The sequence below is a fragment of the Chenopodium album genome, chromosome 11, assembly GCF_948465745.1.
Source record: "Chenopodium album chromosome 11, dcCheAlbu1.1, whole genome shotgun sequence".
NCBI lineage: Eukaryota > Viridiplantae > Streptophyta > Magnoliopsida > Caryophyllales > Amaranthaceae > Chenopodium > Chenopodium album.
The window spans coordinates 35,219,717-35,240,021 of record NC_137844.1 but is presented as its reverse complement, the minus strand read 5'-3'; positions in this window follow the sequence as shown (position 1 = coordinate 35,240,021).

The following is a 20,305-nucleotide window of genomic DNA, read 5'->3' as shown; positions in this document are numbered from 1 at the left end:
AGTACGCCGCTAGAAATTCAGATAGTAGTCCGGTAAACCCAAGGGTCCCCTATAATCTGAATAACACGGACGGGGGAACCACAGACACCACTGCCAACACCAACACTAACACCGCCATAGTCAGTGGCAGAGAATGTTCGGTGGTCGAGGTGATCGCCTCATACAAAGAGTGCCAAAGGAGGCAGGGCATCTCTTCTGCTAGAGAAGCGTCTGAGCAGACTCCGGGCCTTCCCTTTCCCCAATTTGCCAACTCGGTTAGGGCTGAGCAAAACTATTTGATTATTCGAAAATCCGATTCGTAGTCGATTCGAAAATTATGGATAACCGATCAAAAATCAATTTCGGATCGGATATCGGATCGAATATCAGATATCCGATCCGATCCAATATCCGAAACATTCATTCACGGAGTACTAAGTTACTTTATGGAGTATTACATAAAGCCCAAATACCCAAAGCCCAAAGGTCCCAAACTAGCAAACCCTACTCTATTATTACCACCTCTTTCTCTTCATCTTCTTTCTCCTCACAAAATACTCCCTCAATTCTCAGCAAACCTTATTTTATGCAGTGGGTTTCTTCTTTCTCTCTCTTCCCTCTAGAACCCCTTTTCTCTATCTTCCCCTCCACTAGTAAAGGGGCCTTGGCCGAATTCCCTAGCTCCTTTATCCACCGTCATCAACAACTGCAAAAACAACTTACAAACCACCAGATCTCACGGTTCCCTCCCTCAGATCTGAGCTCACTACACGCAACCACTAACGACCTACCACAGAACCACTAGTGACCCACTGCACGCAACCACCAGCGGCGTTCGCAACACTCCACCCTGATCAGATCGATTGTTGGACTTTTAAAGTTTGTTGGACTTTGTTTTGTAATTTGTTAAAATTAGTTGTTAATTTTATTTAGATAATTGTTGTAGACTTGTGGGGAATTGATTTTCTTTTGGCTTAATTTCAATAACTATATCAATTTCCTTTAAAAGAAATCAATTTTACCAAGGGTCGGTATTGGATATACGAGCTATCCGATCCGAAAATTTTCGGATATCGGATATCCGAAAATTTTCAGATCGGATATGGATATTAAATTTAGGAATTTTCGGATACGGATATCCGATCCGAAACCCAATTTCGAATCGAATATCCGATCTATGCTCACCCCTCAACTCGGTCATAGATCCGGCCGAGTTGCAATCCTTGAAAGAAGCTCAATTCTCTTCTCAGGCGGACGTTGGGGCGTCCACCCGAATTTCTAAACTACCCCCACCACAAACTACCAAGTCGGCTTCGCCTAGGACAGGCATAGTGATTGCTGAACCTGCCGACCTACCTTCTTGTAGCGCTCCTCCTCCTAGAAATCAGGCGAACGCCAGGAGGAAGGATAAGGGAAGGGGCCTTTAGTACCAGAGGGAGTTTCTATCTCTGAGGGCAGCCGAGGCTCCAAGACTAGGAGCTCGGCTAAGGCTGCTAAATTGGACACGGTGTTGTCCTCAGAGTTTGGGGCTGCCCCCCACCCTGATGAAGGGGAGACGAAGAACCAAGGGGCCAAGGAGGCCAATGCGGACAATTTTAAAGATCCATACGCTGGGGGACACGACCTTGGGTTTCCTTAATGACGGGCTGGAGGAGTTCAAAAGCTTTCTCATGCTGGGAGAGGGATATGAACTCAAGGCGCCAAAGTGTTCCCACTCTATGGCTGCATGGGAGGATGAGCGTCCACACCGACAAGCATTCTGCGTGTATCGTGCAGCCCTAGAAGTGGGACTCCGCTTCTCTCTTCACCCATTCGTCCAGGAGCTCCTGGACGAGTACAACATTGTTCTCTTCCAGTTGATGTTGAACATCTGGTTGAACATCTTTGGGTATCTGGTGACATACATTCGGTAGGGCTTTAAGCTAGACGTCCTAGTTTTTTGTGAGATGCACTCCATGGTTCGCCTGGACTCGGGAACGGACGGCTGGTTCATACTGAGCACCACTAAGGACTACCTGGTGGTGATGGGCAAGCTATCCAAGTGGCGTGACTGGAAGAATCGTTTCTACCACATTAAAACAAAGAACGTGGAGTTCAACTTGCGGATGAATAGGTTTAACACTACACTCATCTAGCTCGGCCGAGGGCAGCACTGACCGTACAAGCCACCCGTCCACCATGACAACGCGTACCAACTTGAATACTTTGGAGTCAGGAGGGTGACTAGGGGCGGCAAGTCGGTGGCCGTGCCTAAGAACTGGATTTCCTTGTCTAGCTGGCTCAAGGACCCGATATTTATGTCGACATGCGGCCTTTACCGAAACCTTCCCCAAGGTGGAAACTCATACCTTTTCCACTTACCAGTAAATTGTGTCGAAATTTTTCTAACTTTTTCCTCTTTCTTATGCAAACGAAGCACTAGCCATGCTGGACCCAGAGCAAAAGGAGGATGTGGACATGTCCGAGCTTGACTTAGCTCGGTATAAGGCCTGTCAACAGATTTACAAGCAGACCAAGGAGGTGCTGGCTATCTGCTTGCTTTCTTTCTTCTTCTACTTCTTCTTCTTTTTTTTTTTTTTTTTTTTTTTTTTTTTTTTTGTGCCAAGCTGGTAGGTTAGAAGAGGAGTCCTTCCTGACTTAACGCGGACGACCCAAATATGACCCTTCATCTGAATTAGGACTCTGGAAGGGGCTTCCTTCTTACTCATGCTCGGATGCTTCATTTTGGTTTCACTTAACTTCAAATTGCTTTCTTTCAGTTGGCCACTCCCACCCCAAAGTCGAAATGGAAGCAACCGGCCTCTGCTTCAAAGGACGGGAAGGCGTCCAAATCCAGGAAGAACATTGCTGCTAAAGTGACGTCTTCCATTCAGGCGGCTAAGACTAAGTCGCGGACTGTTCCCAAGTAGTCCCAAGGAGAGTCACCCCAGCTGTCATCAAGTGGGGTATCCAAGTCCGTGGATCAGACTACCAAGTTGATCCACGAAAAGTACGTCCCTGCGGACGATGGGGGTAAGTCGACCCCGGCAAAATCGACCAGCCCAATCTTGACTCCGCATGTCGAGTTAGTGAAATATTCTGATTGGCAGACAGCTGCCTCTCAGTTGGCCGAGGATCATCTCGGTCGCCAAGACGGAGATGGGGAAGAACCTGTACCTCCTTCTTTCAACCTTCCCACCCCACCATCTTTCTCGGATGGTAAGGTTCTTGACACAATCTTTACTTTGTTTGGTTTTGCGAACTTATTTTGTTCTCTCTAACCCTTTTCTTGGCCGTGTGCAGATATTGCCGAGGAGATGAACATGAAGCTACCCGGCCAGTCGCTTACTAGCGCGATCCGGAAGGCTATGAGGGAGGCCAGGCATCGGGCCGTCCCTCAAGAGCAGCGGGACAAGTTCCACAGGATTAACGATGGCTTCCTCGGCCCCATGATCAACTGCAGTGCAGAGGTAGTTTAATTTTTGGCTTTTGCGGTCACCTTTAATTTTTACTTAGAACATTTTTCACTTTTCATTCTTGCTAAATTTTATTCGTCCAAATGTAGCTCTTCTTTCACTCTGCGCCTTCCAAGAGTGGAAGGACAAGGAAAATAAGAAGATCAAGAAAGCCTGGGCCCAAATCAGGAGGGCTGAGGAAGCGAAAACAGGCAACGTCGCCCTCCTAAAGATTCATTATGAGACGATCCTCAAGGCCTTGTCCAACAAGGCTGCTTGGCAAACTGAGGACATCGTCAAGATAGGGTAAGCCCTTGAGAGAGAAGAGCTGGCAAGGTAGGCGCTCCAGGTGGAGCGGGACGAGGCGGTCACTAATGCCTCTCAGTGGAAGGAGGGCTTTGAGGCCTCTAAAAAACTGAAAGCCGAATTATCCTCGTCCTAGGAGGCTCTCAAGTCCACCCAAGATGAGGCGGCATTCCTCAAGCTCCAAGTGGGCGAGCTGAACAAGTCCGTAGTTGACTTGTTTGAGATGCTAAAGGGCCCTCGGCCGTTTAGTGCAATGGAGATCGTCCAGATCGAGCACAAGGCCAAGGAGAGACTTAAGAGTCATTTCTTCAAGGCCTACCAGCTGATGAGCTTGGAAGGGACGGTTGCCTATCATCTGGAGCACTTTACTAAGTGCCTAGAGTACATCTGCCTCAAGGAGGAAGCCGAGAAGGCCGATCAACCTCCTCCATCACTCGAAGTTACTTCGTTCGACTCTGAAGACGAGGAAAACGATTATGATGAGGAGACGAGGCTGAGCCGACAAGAGAAGGAGAGGCGGCCAAGGGGAGCCGACGAATGCTTTGATCGAGGGTGAGCCCACCGACGTTGCGGCCGAGAAAGAGTCGGCCTTGGAAGAGCCTGCCAAAGGTGATAAGCCGGATGAGTAAAGAGCTCAGGTCCTCCAGCAGCAATTTTAAAGCTTTTAGTACTTAAATTTTTCTCGCTTTCATTTCTCTTCTTTGAACAATTTCACATTCGGCCTCCTGTTTGAGCGGTCTTGTATGAATTCGGTTTTCGCCGCCTTGTTTGGAGAGACTTGGTTTTAATTAATGCAACTTTTGTTTTTCTATACTTGGCATTTTTAGCAATTTTTTCATGATTTATATATGCCTGTACGTGCGAGTACTAGGGGTATGCCCCTTTGTTTGGCATTCTTGTAGTCCATATTCCAGGTGGTTTGATTAACTTAGTAGGTTTTATACCTCAAAGGGTATGACGACTAATAAGTTAATCAAATCATAATAATGATTTCCCTTATATTAGGTGAATCCCGAATCAACATCATATATGGTCGCTTTATTGGCTTTGTTTGAGTTATCCTTTGACACTATCGCTCGGAAGCAACTCAAGAAATTTCAAGTAATATCTCAACTTAGAAATTTATAAATATTGGCTGGGCTTGTACGCCTAAGCATGCCCTTGCCCCTATTTAGGTAAAAATACCTTGGGCAATTTTTATGGCTTCCTAATGCTCAATTGTCGGACCATGTTGAGGTTAGATAGTCTTTTGACTTTATAGTCTTTGTGGCTGAGTTGTGTATCTAAGGGAAGCCCTTGCTATACGCCTACTCGGTCGCTCTGTAGCTCCTTCTTAAGGGTCAAGCTACTATGTTGCAAACAACATTATTATTACTTTTATTCGGAATTTCTGCTTAAGTACTCATAAATAAACGGAAAAAATTTAGATAACGATGTTCGACTTTTCATTAACTTTGTCAAAATTACATTGTTGGGGACCATACGACTTTAATTAAAGGGTTTTGTCGTTTAGATCTAGTTGTATATACAACTTTTTTGGCTAAGTACTAGATTTAAACATAATACTTTCTTAGATTGTCCGTATTCCAAGTACGAGGAATAGGACGGCCATCTAAGGCTTTGAGACGGTATGTACCATCCCGCACTTCTTCTCTGATTCGGTATGGCCCTTCCTAATTTGGAGTTAACTTTCCATCTTCATTAGCTCGGCCAACCGCTTCCATTTTTCTCAAAACAAGATTCCCTATCTTTAGCAGCCACTTAGACACCTTGCAATTGTATGCCCTCGTCATTTTGAGAAAATAGATTTCATGTCTAAGTGCCGCATTGCCCCTGGCTTCTGGAAGAAAGTCCAAGGCAATCTTCATGGCCTCCCAATTGGTTGATTCATCATATAGCATTACCCGAAGGGTAGGCTCGTACATCTCAATCGGGAGTACGGCTTCAGCACCGTAGACTAGAAAGAATGGGGTCTCTCCTGTTGAACTCTTGGCTGTGGTTTGAATGGACCATAACACATTGACCAACTCATCTGACCAAAGGCCGCCTGCTTTCTCAAGCTTGCGCTTGATACCGTTGGAGATCAGCTTGTTGTAAGCGTTGTTGGCTTGCGGGCGTCCGACCGAGGCAAAACAATGAATGATGCCCTGGTCACTTAGCCAATTTTTGAGTTAGCGTGTTCCATATTGGGGTCCATTGTCGAACACCATTGATTGTGGCACACCATAATGAGTGATAATATTTTTCCAGATAAAGGCGGACACATCCGTCCACTTGATTCCTCGGACGACCTCAGGTTCAACCCATTTAGTGAAGTAGTATACTGCTACTAACATATACCGCCTCTGCCCGAACGCAGGAGTATACGACTGTAGACACCCATTTGTGTCTCCCCAAAACCAAACCCAGTGATGAATGCCTTTCACGTTGTGTTATTATCGAATTAGGTGAAAGTGGTTTGAAAGTCAAGTGTTGCGGTTTAGTTTTAATTAAATTCTTTTCTCTCTGTTTTTGAAAATATTTCTTTTTATGAAAATAGCCGAACCAGTTTAGTTTGGTCCGTGATAAAGGTCCAATAATAGTGTAGTTGGATGGGGCTTGAAAAGATCTTTCCAACGATATATTATAAGATCGATTCCGATGAATAATGAGGAAGTTATGGCCAAAATACTAAACTGGGCCTGGTTAATTATTTTAAATACGGCCCAATACTAATTATTATTCCTAAAACTATTAGGATTAATTATAGTTTTCTAGAAGTTTCTAGAAGGTTCTTTTTAGTTCTAATATTGTTAGATTTAATAATTAATTATTTTTAATAGATTTTTATTTGGAATAAAATATCGTTTTGTTATCTTAAAAATATATTTTTATCTTCTGTACGGATTCCGTAGATCAAGTTGATTAAAGATCGGATTCCGCGTGAAGAAAAACGCGCTAATACAGGCTGTCGCCAAACGACAAGTCTGTCGCCACGCGACAGACCCTGTCGCCTCGCGACAGACATTGTCGCGTCGCGACAGAGTTAATTCCTGGCGACAGCGTGGAGTTTTATTCTTTATCAAATTCTATGTTTTCCGGACTATTTTCATTATAAATAGCGTCCGAATCCCTGTTTTCAAAGATCATTCACAATTATCAATTCACATTAAATTATTCTTATATTCTTTCTTTCTCTCTATTTCTAAATAAACTAGCTTTTACACACAATATTCCGCATTCACAAGACTTAGAATCTCTTAGCCAAGTTCGAAATTGCCTTCGCCCTAGACGTGCAAGGTTGATATTTTCTGAGGGTTTGGTCCAAAACTAGTCTAAACTTTATTTAATTTGATTTCAATTTAATTCTTTAATTATTCTTTATTATTTTCATTGAAGTTACTAACTTGTGTATTTTGTTATTAGAAAGAGGTACGAGGCTTCAAAGTATGTAATCTTATTACTCTCTTTCAATGTAGATCGCATGCTTATTATTGTTTAGTGCTTTCTAGTATCATGTTAGGATGTTATTTAATGCTTTCTAGTATCATGTTTAGGATGCCTTTACTCTTTCTAATATCATGTTAGTACCATGTTAGGTTTAAAGCTTTGATCTTTATTATTTAGTGACATGCTAGGATTTGTTATTAATCTTGTTAGTATCATGCCTAGGATCTTGCTATTATATTTAAGCTTTATTATGCCTTATCATGCTATTATTATGATTGTTATTGATTTATTATGTTGCTTGATATATTATATTGTTATTGCTTGATCACACCTTTTATGATTGTTAAAGGGAATTTGTACTTGAAATCACGCTTAATAAGATAATTATTAATTTGGTTTAGGCTAATGTGATTTTAACTCAAGTGATCGCCAATAATAGTATTATTTGTGCATTAATATTCAACCAACATAGATAAGCAGGTTAGGTTTAATATAATGTTTGTATGTTATTCGAAAAGCGCACATGAATACGAGCAGAACAAAGTAGAGGCCTATTTTATAGGGCGGGTCCTTTCTTTTGTAGATTGGATTCGTACCCTCATCCCCGGACCCTATTTGGTTCAAGACCTTATGGAGTAGTTGATGGTCCTTTTGGATTGTCTTTTGGGTTTACAAGTTCCTAAAACTTGTTGGCGACTCTTTTTGCTCTTTGTCTTTCCCTTTGGAACGCCACCGTACTTTAGTGTATGATCACAGTGGGGTTCAAGTTTGGGGTTATCGTAATGCTTGAAATATTCCCTACAGTTTTTGGCGACTCCACTGGGGAGGATTTCTATTTATATTCCTGAAATTTATTTAATTTTGGCAATTATTTAGAATGTGCGGATGAGACTTGAAAAATTCTAAGTATTTCATGTGCGTGATTTGATTAACATTATTGTCATATGCATTAAAAGGTCCTCATGGGAGCACCCCATGAGTCAATTCATAGGAATTTTACACGTAGGAAATTTGAGAAATATCTTTCATGACTAGAATCGAAAAGTGTTGGGGTTTGGTGAGTCCGACTCACCGCGAAAACAAACCCAAAACCAAGACCGCACTCGCAATAAATAAAACCATAAACATAATTAAATTAATCACAAGATTAAGATAAGCTAATTACCCTTGACGCGTGCTTCGCTCCAAATGAGCTCTTACTTGAAAGCTTCAAGTCCCGCTCGCACGGAGACCTCCAACGAAGTCCACCCGCACCAACAAAACCGACTAGGTCCAATGTCTTGGAGTTAGCAAGACCCGACCAATAAAACCCGAGTAATAATATTGAGTTCAAAGGTTTTCACTAATTGTGATGCCTTTTCCAACTCTTACTCAAGCATCTTTCCCAATGCCCATACTTGGGTATTTATAGGAAATGATGGGAGTATCATTTACTCTCCCATCAATGTGGGATAGTATGATTTTTCCATTTTATTTTAAAGCTAAAATAAAATCAATAATCAAGCTAGTAATAAATCAACAAGTGGCAAGCTCATGTGAGTGGTTAGGTGAGGACCATTTGGAGAAGGGGGGGACCAAACTTGCTCCCCACTCCCTCTCCCATAACCGGCCACCTCACTCCCCACACACTCAAGGACCACAAGCCACATGGCACCCACCCTTGGGCACCAAGGCAGCCAAGGTGGGCTGCCATGTGCTGCTGTCCGTGGCAGCCACGCCCAGCAAGCCCAGCAAGCCCAGCACTTGCATGCGGGCTGCTGCTGCTGCTGGCCAGCACGCCCAGCATGCTTGTGCGGGCTGCTGCTGCTGGCCTTGTGCCTTGGCCAGCGCTGCTAGGCAGCAAGCAATGGCCTAGCCATGCTGCTGCTAGCTGTTGCGGGCTGGCGCGCCTAGCGTGCTAGCTCCAGCAGCTTGTTGCGGCATGGCTTGCTAGCCATTGCGCGCACAAGGCTGCGCCTAGCATGCTAGCACGCACTAGGCAGCGCCTAGCCTTGCGATGCTAGCATGAGTGCGCTAGCACGCACCAGCCAGCCTAGGCTCGGCTTGGTGCGCATGCTAGCCACCATGCTAGGCCATACGCCCTTAGCACTCGGTTTGCTAGGGCATTCCGATGCTAGGGGTATTTTGGTCTTTTGTTGATTTATTACTATTTCTCGTCTCGTCTTTCACTATTTTTCGACTCGACTTCCGACGCTCGGTTTCGACGCTCTAAGCTCGAATTTCCGACGTCTAAATAAATATTACTCGGTCGACTCATTAATTCCTTCCGAATTAATTCGTCGTTTCGGTTTGTTGAATGCTTGGGTGTGACCCGAAGGGTTCAGTCAAGATTAAGCTGTAACATTAATTATCCATTAATATTACTGATCGGAAGCGGCCTCCACCCAGGCATTCCGATCACTTGACCTTACTGAATATATTAGCTTTCTAATAATTCTGAACCCGCTAACGGAATAGTACACTTGTTCGAAGGACACCATTCCTTTCAATCTCCCACTTGTCCTTCCGGACAAGTGCTCATTTTGTGTACAGCCCTTTCCTATGTCGCTTAATGTCTCTTCATGAACTATAAGGTAAGATTTATTTTGTCATCCTTATTACGTCCAGAAGTGTTTCCCGATTCCGAGTCCGACTGTCAATAAACAGATGATTTCTAAAATCCATCCGAGCACGGCCATGCATTTTACAGTCTCGCTCTACGAGAGGCCTTGAATACAACAAAGACATCTTCCCTATTTTACTAGGGGGACATTCCCAGTCTTGTAATGTAGCTCCTCTTACTGAGAGGACCTAGCCGCCCGAGTGTTGCCGTTATAATCCCCTATTACGGCAGACGTTTGACAACATCAAAGCGAACTAGTACTCAAACAAGAGAACTCACAGTACTCATGGTCGAGGAAATAGGTTCCGATAGCCATAATGAGAAGTATACTTATGACAAATTTTTAATTTCTTAAAGTATTCTCATAGGTTGATCCAGTATGGTTCTAAACCAATACCTGTGCAAATGATTTATGACAATCATGTCCTCGTAGCACATGAAACGGTGCTATAAATCAGACTACACACTAATCTCAATTGGTCATTAATCGTCCATCGTTTAAATGACCTTGATTAGGGATAATTTTCGATTATAATATTCAATGTTCACTTAATAGGTGTTTCCTTACCAAGACTGGTCTTGATACCCTATTTTGAATATTCTCAGAATCGAATGGACTCATTATTTAATCCTAAACCACAATTAAATAGCATAACGGAGTAATAAAATGTTGCATGAAATTTTATATTACTCCAAAACATGAATGGTTTTCCTTAGTGTCTTACATTAACTTTTCTCAAAATTAACTAAAACACTAAACAAGGAAATCAAAGCCAGTCTCCTACATGCTTGATTCCCATTGCCTCAACGTGCTTGTTGTGCTTCACTTGAGGCAAAGGTTTAGTAAGTGGATCGGCTACATTGTCATCCGTTCCAACTTTGCAAATTATGATTTCACCCTCTGATTTCCATTCTCGAATCATGTGAAATCGCCGCTTGACATGTTTGACCTTCTGATGCTCTCTAGGCTCTCTGGCCTGAGCAATAGCTCCATTGTTGTCACAATAGAGGGCTATTGGACCCTTTATAGAGGGTACAACATCAAGTTCGCCAACGAACTTACGAATCCAAACAGCCTCCTTAGCTGCTTCAGCAGCTGCCAAGTATTCGGCTTCAGTTGTAGAATCTGCAGTTGTACTCTGCTTTGCGCTCTTCCAACTAAACGCCCCTCCATTTAGACAGAACACATATCCAGATTGCGATTTCAAATCGTCTCTGTCTGTCTGGAAGCTTGCGTCGGTATAACCTTCCACAACCAAATCCTTTGTACCACCATACACCAGGAATTTATCCTTGTTCCTTTTCAGGTACTTTAGGATATTTTTGGCCGCAGTCCAATGCGCCTCTCCTGGGTCTGATTGGTAACGGCTCGTAGCACTCAAGGCATACGACACATCTGGCCTAGTACATATCATGGCATACATGATAGATCCAATAAGCGAAGCATATGGAATCTGATTCATTCTTACCCGCTCATCAGGTGTCTGTGGACACTGCTTCTTGCTTAGGGTTATGCCATGTGACATTGGCAGGTGACCTCTTTTGGCCTCCTCCATGCCAAATCGAGCAAGTACCTTATCAATATAAGTACTTTGACTCAATCCAATCATCCTTTTCGATCTATCCCTATAGATCTTGATGCCTAGTATGTACTGAGCCTCTCCCAAGTCTTTCATTGAGAAGCACTTTCCAAGCCAGGCCTTTACAGACTCTAACAACGGAATGCTGTTTCCAATGAGCAATATGTCATCGACATATAAGACTAGGAAGGTGATGTCACTCCCACTGACCTTCTTGTAAACACAAGATTCATCTGGATTCTTGATAAAACCAAACTTACTGATGGCTTCATCGAAACGCAGATTCCAACTTCTGCTTGCTTGCTTTAATCCATAAATGGACTTCTTAAGCTTACAAACCTTCCCAGCATTGTTTTGGTCGACAAAACCTTCAGGCTGTGTCATATACACAGTTTCTTCCAAATAACCATTAAGGAAGGCGGTTTTGACGTCCATCTGCCATATTTCATAGTCGTAATATGCAGCAATCGCTAGGAGGATCCGAACGGATTTAAGCATTGCAACTGGTGAAAAGGTTTCATCGTAATCAATACCATGAACTTGTCTGTAACCTTTTGCCACCAATCTAGCTTTGTAAATGAATACATTTCCATCTTTGTCGGTTTTCAACTTGAAAATCCACTTACATCCGATCGGTGTATAACCTTCGGGTAAGTCAACCAAGTCCCAGACTTGATTATCAAACATGGAATCCATTTCAGATCTCATGGCCTCTTGCCATTTAGCAGAGTCGGTGCTTGCCATCGCTTGCTTGTAGGTTGCCGGTTCATCTCCATCCATAATCAGGATGTCCTGATTCTCGGTTAATACTAAACCAAGATATCTATCAGGTTGAGATCTCGGCCTCAGAGACCTACGTAGGGTAATGGATTGAGCATTTGCATTGTCGGTTCGACTTTGCACATTTTGATCATTTTGACCTGCGTCAACAGATGCTGTTTGAGCACTCTGACTGTCATTATGATTTTGTTGCTCATCCTCACGAACTTCGTCGAGTTCGATTTTCCTCCCACTTGTCATTTTGGAAAGGTGCTCCTTCTCCAAAAAGACACCATCGCGAGCAACAAACACTTTGTTCTCCGATTTGTTGTAGAAGTAATACCCTTTGGTTTCTTTTGGGTAGCCCACAAAGTAAACCTTGTCAGATTTGGGATGAAGTTTGTCAGAGATCAATTTCTTGACATATGCTTCGCATCCCCATATCTTTAGAAAAGATAACCTAGGAGGTTTCTTCGTCCATAATTCATATGGAGTCTTTTCTACAGCTTTTGATGGAGCACGGTTCAGTGTTAGTGCCGCAGTTAGAAGTGCGTGTCCCCAGAAAGAGATAGGAAGATCACTAAGACCCATTGTTGATCGTACCATGTCTAACAAGGTCCGATTTCTCCTTTCGGATACTCCGTTCCATTGTGGAGTTCCTGGAGGTGTCAATTCTGAAAGTATACCCTTTTCTTTCAGATGGTCATCGAATTCTTGGCTCAAGTATTCACCACCTCGATCTGATCGAAGGGCTTTGATTTTCTTGCCAAGCTGATTTTCAACTTCACTCTGAAATTCTTTGAACTTTTCAAATGATTCAGATTTGTGCGACATGAGGTAGACATAGCCATATCTACTATAGTCGTCTGTGAAAGTGATGAAATATCGATGTCCATTTCTTGTGGTTGAGCTCATTGGTCCACATACATCGGTATGTATAAGACCCAATAAGTCACTTGCCCTTTCTCCCAACTTGGAGAATGGCTGTTTAATCATCTTGCCTAATAGACATCCTTCGCAATTTTCAAACGATTCTAAATCGAAAGAGTCAAGAACACCTTCTTGTAGAAGTTTCTTGATGCGTTTGATGTTAATGTGGCCAAGACGACAATGCCACAAGTAAGTCTGATTTGACTCCATGGTCTTAGCTCTTTTGGTATCATTATTCACATTATAAACTTGTTTGTCTAAAGAAAGCACATAAAGACCATTTTCAGAATGTGCAATACCATATAAAACATTATCGAGATAAAATGAACATTCTTTGTTCTTTACTCGAAATTCAAAACCTTTGGCGTCCAACGCCGAAATTGAAATAATGTTTTTGGTAATGTTAGGAACATAATAAACATTATCGAGTTCCAAAACTAGCCCAGTGGGCAAAGACAAACTGAGAGTTCCTACGGATACGGCACCAATTCTGGCTCCATTGCCGACCCGGAGTTCAATCTCTCCCTTCTCTAGCCTTCTAGCGTTCCTTAGTCCCTGAGAATTGGAACAAAGGTGTGAGCCACATCCGGTATCTAATACCCATGATGTTAAGCTAGTGAAGTTAAAGTCTATAACGAATATACCTGATTCAGAAGTAACGGTTCCGTTCTTCTTATCTTCCTTGAACTTGAGGCAATCTCTCTTCCAATGTCCCTTCTTCTTACAGTAGAAACATTCGGAATCAGATTTAGAAGACGCTACCCTCTTATCCTTGGTAGCTTTAGACTTAGGCGGAAAAGTTTTCTTCTTACCTTTCCCCTTAAAGCCTTTCTTCTTCTTGCTCGAAAATTTGAACGGCTTGCCCTTTTTAATCATGAGCATATCATGCTTTCCCTCATCCTTGAGCGTTTGCTCAGCTTGCTTCAACATACCATGAAGCTCGGTGAGGGTTTTCTCCATGCTGTGCATATTATAGTTCATCTTGAACTGATCATAGCCTTTGTGCAGCGAGTGGAGAATGATGTCAATTGCCATCTCGATTGAATACCCCGCATCAAGCCTTCCCATGTTTTCAAACAATCCAATCATTTTGAGTACATGTGGGCTGACTGGCTCTCCTTTCTTGAGCTTGCTCTCAAGGATCTGCCTGTGGGTTTCAAACCTCTCAGTTCGGGCCTGCTCTTGGAACATATTCTGCAATTCAGAAATGATCTCAAAAGCCGTCTCCTTTTCAAAGAAAGTCTTTTGAAGTTCAGGAGACATTGTGGCCAACATGATACATTTGACATCTCGATTGGCACTTTGCCATCGATTTAGGGCAGCTTGAGTCACCTCCTCATTGGGAGTCTCGGGCATTTCCTCATCAAGGACATATTCCTTTTGCTCTTGCATGAGAACAATTCGCAAATTCCTTTGCCAATCAAGAAAATTTGGCCCACTCAGTTTCTCCTTGTCGAGAATTGAGCGTAACGAGAATTGGTTGTTTGAGTTATTTGAAGACATGATTCTACAATTGAAAGAATTTAAAATGAAAAACCATTCATTATACTTAAATAAGATTGAAATCATGCATTTTAATCAAACTTATTTAAAACGTCTTATTCACACATTAAAGATTGTCCCCAATTTTGGTGAGAATAAGTCGATTCCAAGATCCAAAGAAACAAAGAGTGGTTAAGCATGCTTTGGCTTGTCTTAACACTCAATCTCCTAAGGTAAGCAACACTTTGCTAATGGCTCCAAGCCACTCTTGGTTGAATAAATCGTCGCATCCAATGCTCTCTAAACAATTTATTCACTTTGCCACGACATGTTAGGACTCCATCACTCATATCGTTGAGTATAACCAAAACCACTTGCATACCTAGTATGCCTTACGTTCCTTGGAGAAGTAGTGATGCCTCGCTTTGGCGTAGCCCATCACTACCCTCGTTCGGTTGGTAAGTGTGTTTTGGAATGGCAAGTTTTACTCAATTTTAAGGGACCTAGGGTTTCTATGTTGGTTGATTTAAGTGGACTTAATTAATCATCTCAACATTCGAAATCCTAACCATGCATCTAACATATAATTCAAATATATAAACATAAATATATATCGAAAACATAAATAGAGATGCATTTGGCAACTAGCATGACCCCTTGAGATCTTCAAGTCTTCAAAAGGTCTTCCTTTGCAACTTCATGGCTTCGTCTTCTAAGAACTCCGTCTTCAAGACTTGACCAAATAATATAATTGCTAGTTACTACGATTAGGACTAATCTAAATATTAAGGTACAAAAATACTCAACGGTTCGCAGACCGTATTTAGATTTACAAAAATACATCACGGATCACAGTCCGTATTTTCTATCCTAATCGGGCCCCACTAGTTGCCATTTCATAAAACCCGTGAGAGAGTTTTACATTCCATTCATCCATTCACTATCTGTGAATGGCCCATGCATTTTACAACGATCAAACAAGTAACAATGCATAAAACCGCGCGGGAACTAGTAATTAATCTAGGTGGTTAATTCAATTAACTCGCCTAATTAAACTAGTCAAAGTTGTTTTAACCGGTTATGGTAATAACTAAGAGACGCTCCCACTAAATTCCGCATCCAATCTTAACTAATCCAATTAATTAAGTCGGTGAACCCAAATATTTGTCAAAATTAATTTTGCAAATGTCGCTCAAAAACCCGAGGCCTAGCCTCCAAAATTTTAATTAAATAAACAAAATAATTAAAATAATTAAAACGACAATCTAAGCAAAATTACGTATTCCATAATGTCTAAGTGCCTAGCACTAAGACTTGGAACCCAAAATTACCCTTATTTACATATTAAGCAATGCTAAAATTAACTTAAAATAGCACCGCCTTAATAACCCGGGGTTATTGTGCCAATTATGGGATCGTACGTACCGTACAACAAGCTCGTAACATACCCATTCGCACCCCCGCAACACCAAGCATGCCCATGGGCTGCTTGTGCTCGCACACGCCACACCCAGCCAAGCCAAGCGTAGCAGCACGCACAGCGCGCACAGCACTATGCTGCTGCTTGTTGCTGGCTGGTGCGGTAAGTGGCTGGCAGCGAGCAGCAGCCCACGCCCTTCCTCGCACACACAGTCGCACAGCACCACGCACCTAAGCACGAAGCACCCAGCAGCCTCGGCAGCCACATATGGGTTGCGTGAGCAGCCCAGCTGGCCGAGAGCTAGCTCGGGGCTCTTAGGCCTCGTGTTGCGTGCTAATGCTTCGAAAATTATCGAATTTTATGTGTGACATTATAAATCAATTCTAAATTAATTTTAGAATCAATTTTGAGGAAAAATGAAAAATAACAAGTCCAACTTAAATAATTCATCCAAAGCAACTAACCAAATTTATTACCAAGAATCATTCTTTAATAAAATTGGTTTAACTTGGTGTAACAAAATAAATTAGGGCATTTCTCACTATTAATTTAATCACTTTAAATTAATCTTGAGATTTTGACAAAATAAAAGGGAGTTGGAAAAATGAACATAAGTTCAATAAAGACTCCAACTTTAATACTTGTGACTTCATGAAAAATTATATCTTCCAATATGAAGATAAACCAATTTCTATCACAAGTTTTAAACTTTATGATTCCAATCAATTAAAAAATGATTAAATCAACAAAGTTTAACCAAAATTCATGGAATTTAGTAACTCAAAGTTTCAATCACTTATCATAAGTAAAGATTGAATCTTTAATACTTGGAAGCATCAAAGAACAACTATTTCACACTCAATGCAATTAATTTGCAATTATGTGAAAAATAAAACCAAACTTTCAAGCACCAATTACTACCAAGTAATCATGCTTAAAGTGGTCTAAAAATTGCATATAAAATAAGGAAAGAACCATTTACATAACCACCATAAATATGCAATCAATTTTCAAGGTTAGAAAGACTTAAAATTTTTCGTCAAAACGAAAAATCCCTCGAAAAATGCATTTCTGGTCGTTTTCTGGCTAAAAACCGAGCCCTAAAAGGGTAAAACCATTTCCAGAACACCTTTTCCACCCAAAATTCACTATTTTTGGGTCGAAATCTGGGTTCGGGGCTGAAGATAGCTCTAAAACGAGGTAAAATTTGAAAAACGAGTTACTAATATAATTAGCAACTTAAAACCAGAAAAAAAATAAGCCATAATAACACCTTGAAAATATTATGATTTTAAAATAAACGAGCGAGGCTCCGATACCGCTGTTGGGGTTTGGTGAGTCCGACTCACCGCGGAAACAAACCCAAAACCAAGACCGCACTCGCAATAAATAAAACCATAAACATAATTAAATTAATCACAAGATTAAGATAAGCTAATTACCCTTGACGCGTGCTTCGCTCCAAATGAGCTCTTACTTGAAAGCTTCAAGTCCCGCTCGCACGGAGACCTCCAACGAAGTCCACCCGCACCAACAAAACCGACTAGGTCCAATGTCTTGGAGTTAGCAAGACCCGACCAATAAAACCCGAGTAATAATATTGAGTTCAAAGGTTTTCACTAATTGTGATGCCTTTTCCAACTCTTACTCAAGCATCTTTCCCAATGCCCATACTTGGGTATTTATAGGAAATGATGGGAGTATCATTTACTCTCCCATCAATATGGGATAGTATGATTTTTCCATTTTATTTTAAAGCTAAAATAAAATCAATAATCAAACTAGTAATAAATCAACAAGTGGCAAGCTCATGTGAGTGGTTAGGTGAGGACCATTTGGAGAAGGGGGGGACCAAACTTGCTCCCCACTCCCTCTCCCATAACCGGCCACCTCACTCCCCACACACTCAAGGACCACAAGCCACATGGCACCCACCCTTGGGCACCAAGGCAGCCAAGGTGGGCTGCCATGTGCTGCTGTCCGTGGCAGCCACGCCCAGCAAGCCCAGCAAGCCCAGTACTTGCATGCGGGCTGCTGCTGCTGCTGGCCAGCACGCCCAGCATGCTTGTGCGGGCTGCTGCTGCTGGCCTTGTGCCTTGGCCAGCGCTGCTAGGCAGCAAGCAATGGCCTAGCCATGCTGCTGCTAGTTGTTGCGGGCTGGCGCGCCTAGCGTGCTAGCTCCAGCAGCTTGTTGCGGCATGGCTTGCTAGCCATTGCGCGCACAAGGCTGCGCCTAGCATGCTAGCACGCACTAGGCAGCGCCTAGCCTTGCGATGCTAGCATGAGTGCGCTAGCACGCACCAGCCAGCCTAGGCTCGGCTTGGTGCGCATGCTAGCCACCATGCTAGGCCATACGCCCTTAGCACTCGGTTTGCTAGGGCATTCCGATGCTAGGGGTATTTTGGTCTTTTGTTGATTTATTACTATTTCTCGTCTCGTCTTTCACTATTTTTCGACTCGACTTTCGACGCTCGGTTTCGACGTTCTAAGCTCGAATTTCCGACGTCTAAATAAATATTACTCGGTCGACTCATTAATTCCTTCCGAATTAATTCGTCGTTTCGGTTTGTTGAATGCTTGGGTGTGACCCGAAGGGTTCAGTCAAGATTAAGCTGTAGCATTAATTATCCATTAATATTACTGATCGGAAGCGGCCTCCACCCAGGCATTCCGATCACTTGACCTTACTGAATATATTAGCTTTCTAATAATTCTGAACCCGCTAACGGAATAGTACACTTGTTCGAAGGACACCATTCCTTTCAAAAAGATGATGTGAAATCTGGAAAATTCAAAGAACACAGAAACTTGCCAAGGCATGTAGGAACTAGCGTCTAGAAAACAGGGCTTGTCGCCCGTAAAAAGTTTTTGTCGCCTGGCGACAGAAGCTTTTTTGCGGCGACAGTCCCTGTAGTCTGGCGCCAAGTTCTTCCAATACCGAGCCAGGGGTCTGCCTTCTTGCTTTGACCATTTCTAGCATTGTTGGCTTGATTTTGCTTATTGATTGAGTCATTTTCTCACTTTTCTGAACCTTTATGTGTTCTACATATGGAAATAACCCTCTGGGGATTCCTGCTTCACCTGCCCAATGGAATATTCCACTATCATGTGCAAAGTTCAGATTTGGGTACGTGTAATGTTTGTGAATCCACCAAACCATGGAGTCGAGTCCGATTTCATCTCGCACTCGCGGAATCCTGTCCATTCGCTCCAACCCTCCCGGTAGGCTTGTGTGCAATGCATATGGATTCTTAACCATGGACCTTTTTGACTTAACCCATATCCTCGAACTTTAGAGAACTAGAGCCATGGTTAGGTTGCAAACTCATCTTGTGACTATGTGAACTACTTGTGCACCCTTGCTTGTATTTATTATATATGTGTTAACCGTTTGTTTGACTTGTGTTAAAGACTAAATAAATTGACTAATGACTAAAAGGACTTTGTCTAATTAATTAATTAATTAATTTTGAATTAATTAAAGGCTAATAAGTTAATTAATTCGACTTAGCATGACTTTAGGCATGTCCATTTAGAGTAAAATTACTGGAAACAGTCCAGATTAATGTTCCAGCAATGGCGCAACAATTTGGACTGTGGCGCTGCAGTTTAGCGTCTGTCGCCTGGCGACAATTATGTCGTCTGGCGACAGGCTCTAAACTGTGGCGACAGTCCTGTTGTTTTAGTGACAGTCCAGTTCTTTTGCTCGAGTCATCACGACGAGTCTAATTAACGGTCTACTAATCGGATTAATCAGTTTGTTAATGGTTCAAACCATGTTTAAGTCTTTAATCGAGTTTAGGCACTTAAAGTCCCATGGTCATACACTAGTAGTCAAAGCATGTCACTCACATACACATAAAGCACACACATAACATGTTTGTCACATTATGACCATGTCTAGAGAGTCTTGAATGCGTGTTTTCCGTCATTTTTTTTAGGGGGGGTAAGTCGGATATTAATCCTCCAATTTTTAAATTCCCTTAAAATATATACCCCATTTTTTCACTTTTTCTTTCAAATGTTTTGAACATAAAGTCAAGTCAATCAGAGTCGAGTATTAAAACAAATATGGTTTAAATTACAGCGCGTGGTCAAGAAAGGAAGGGCGTTTAATCAAGGACAACACTTTTGTTCAAGTCTTACTTTTTGACAAACCAGTCGGTAGAAAAAGAAAAGCTAAGAAAGCAATGGCTAGTCAAGAAGAACTTAATGAAGTCAAGGGACAGGTAGCCAACTTGGCTGAAATGCTGCAAAACCTATCGCTGCAAATAAGTAATCCTGAAAAACAAAAACAAATGGACCTAATCCAGGAAAGCTTGGGCAAATTGTCCAGCGACTTTAGATTTCAAGAGATTAGCTCCCAAGGGGTCTCGGTGGATAA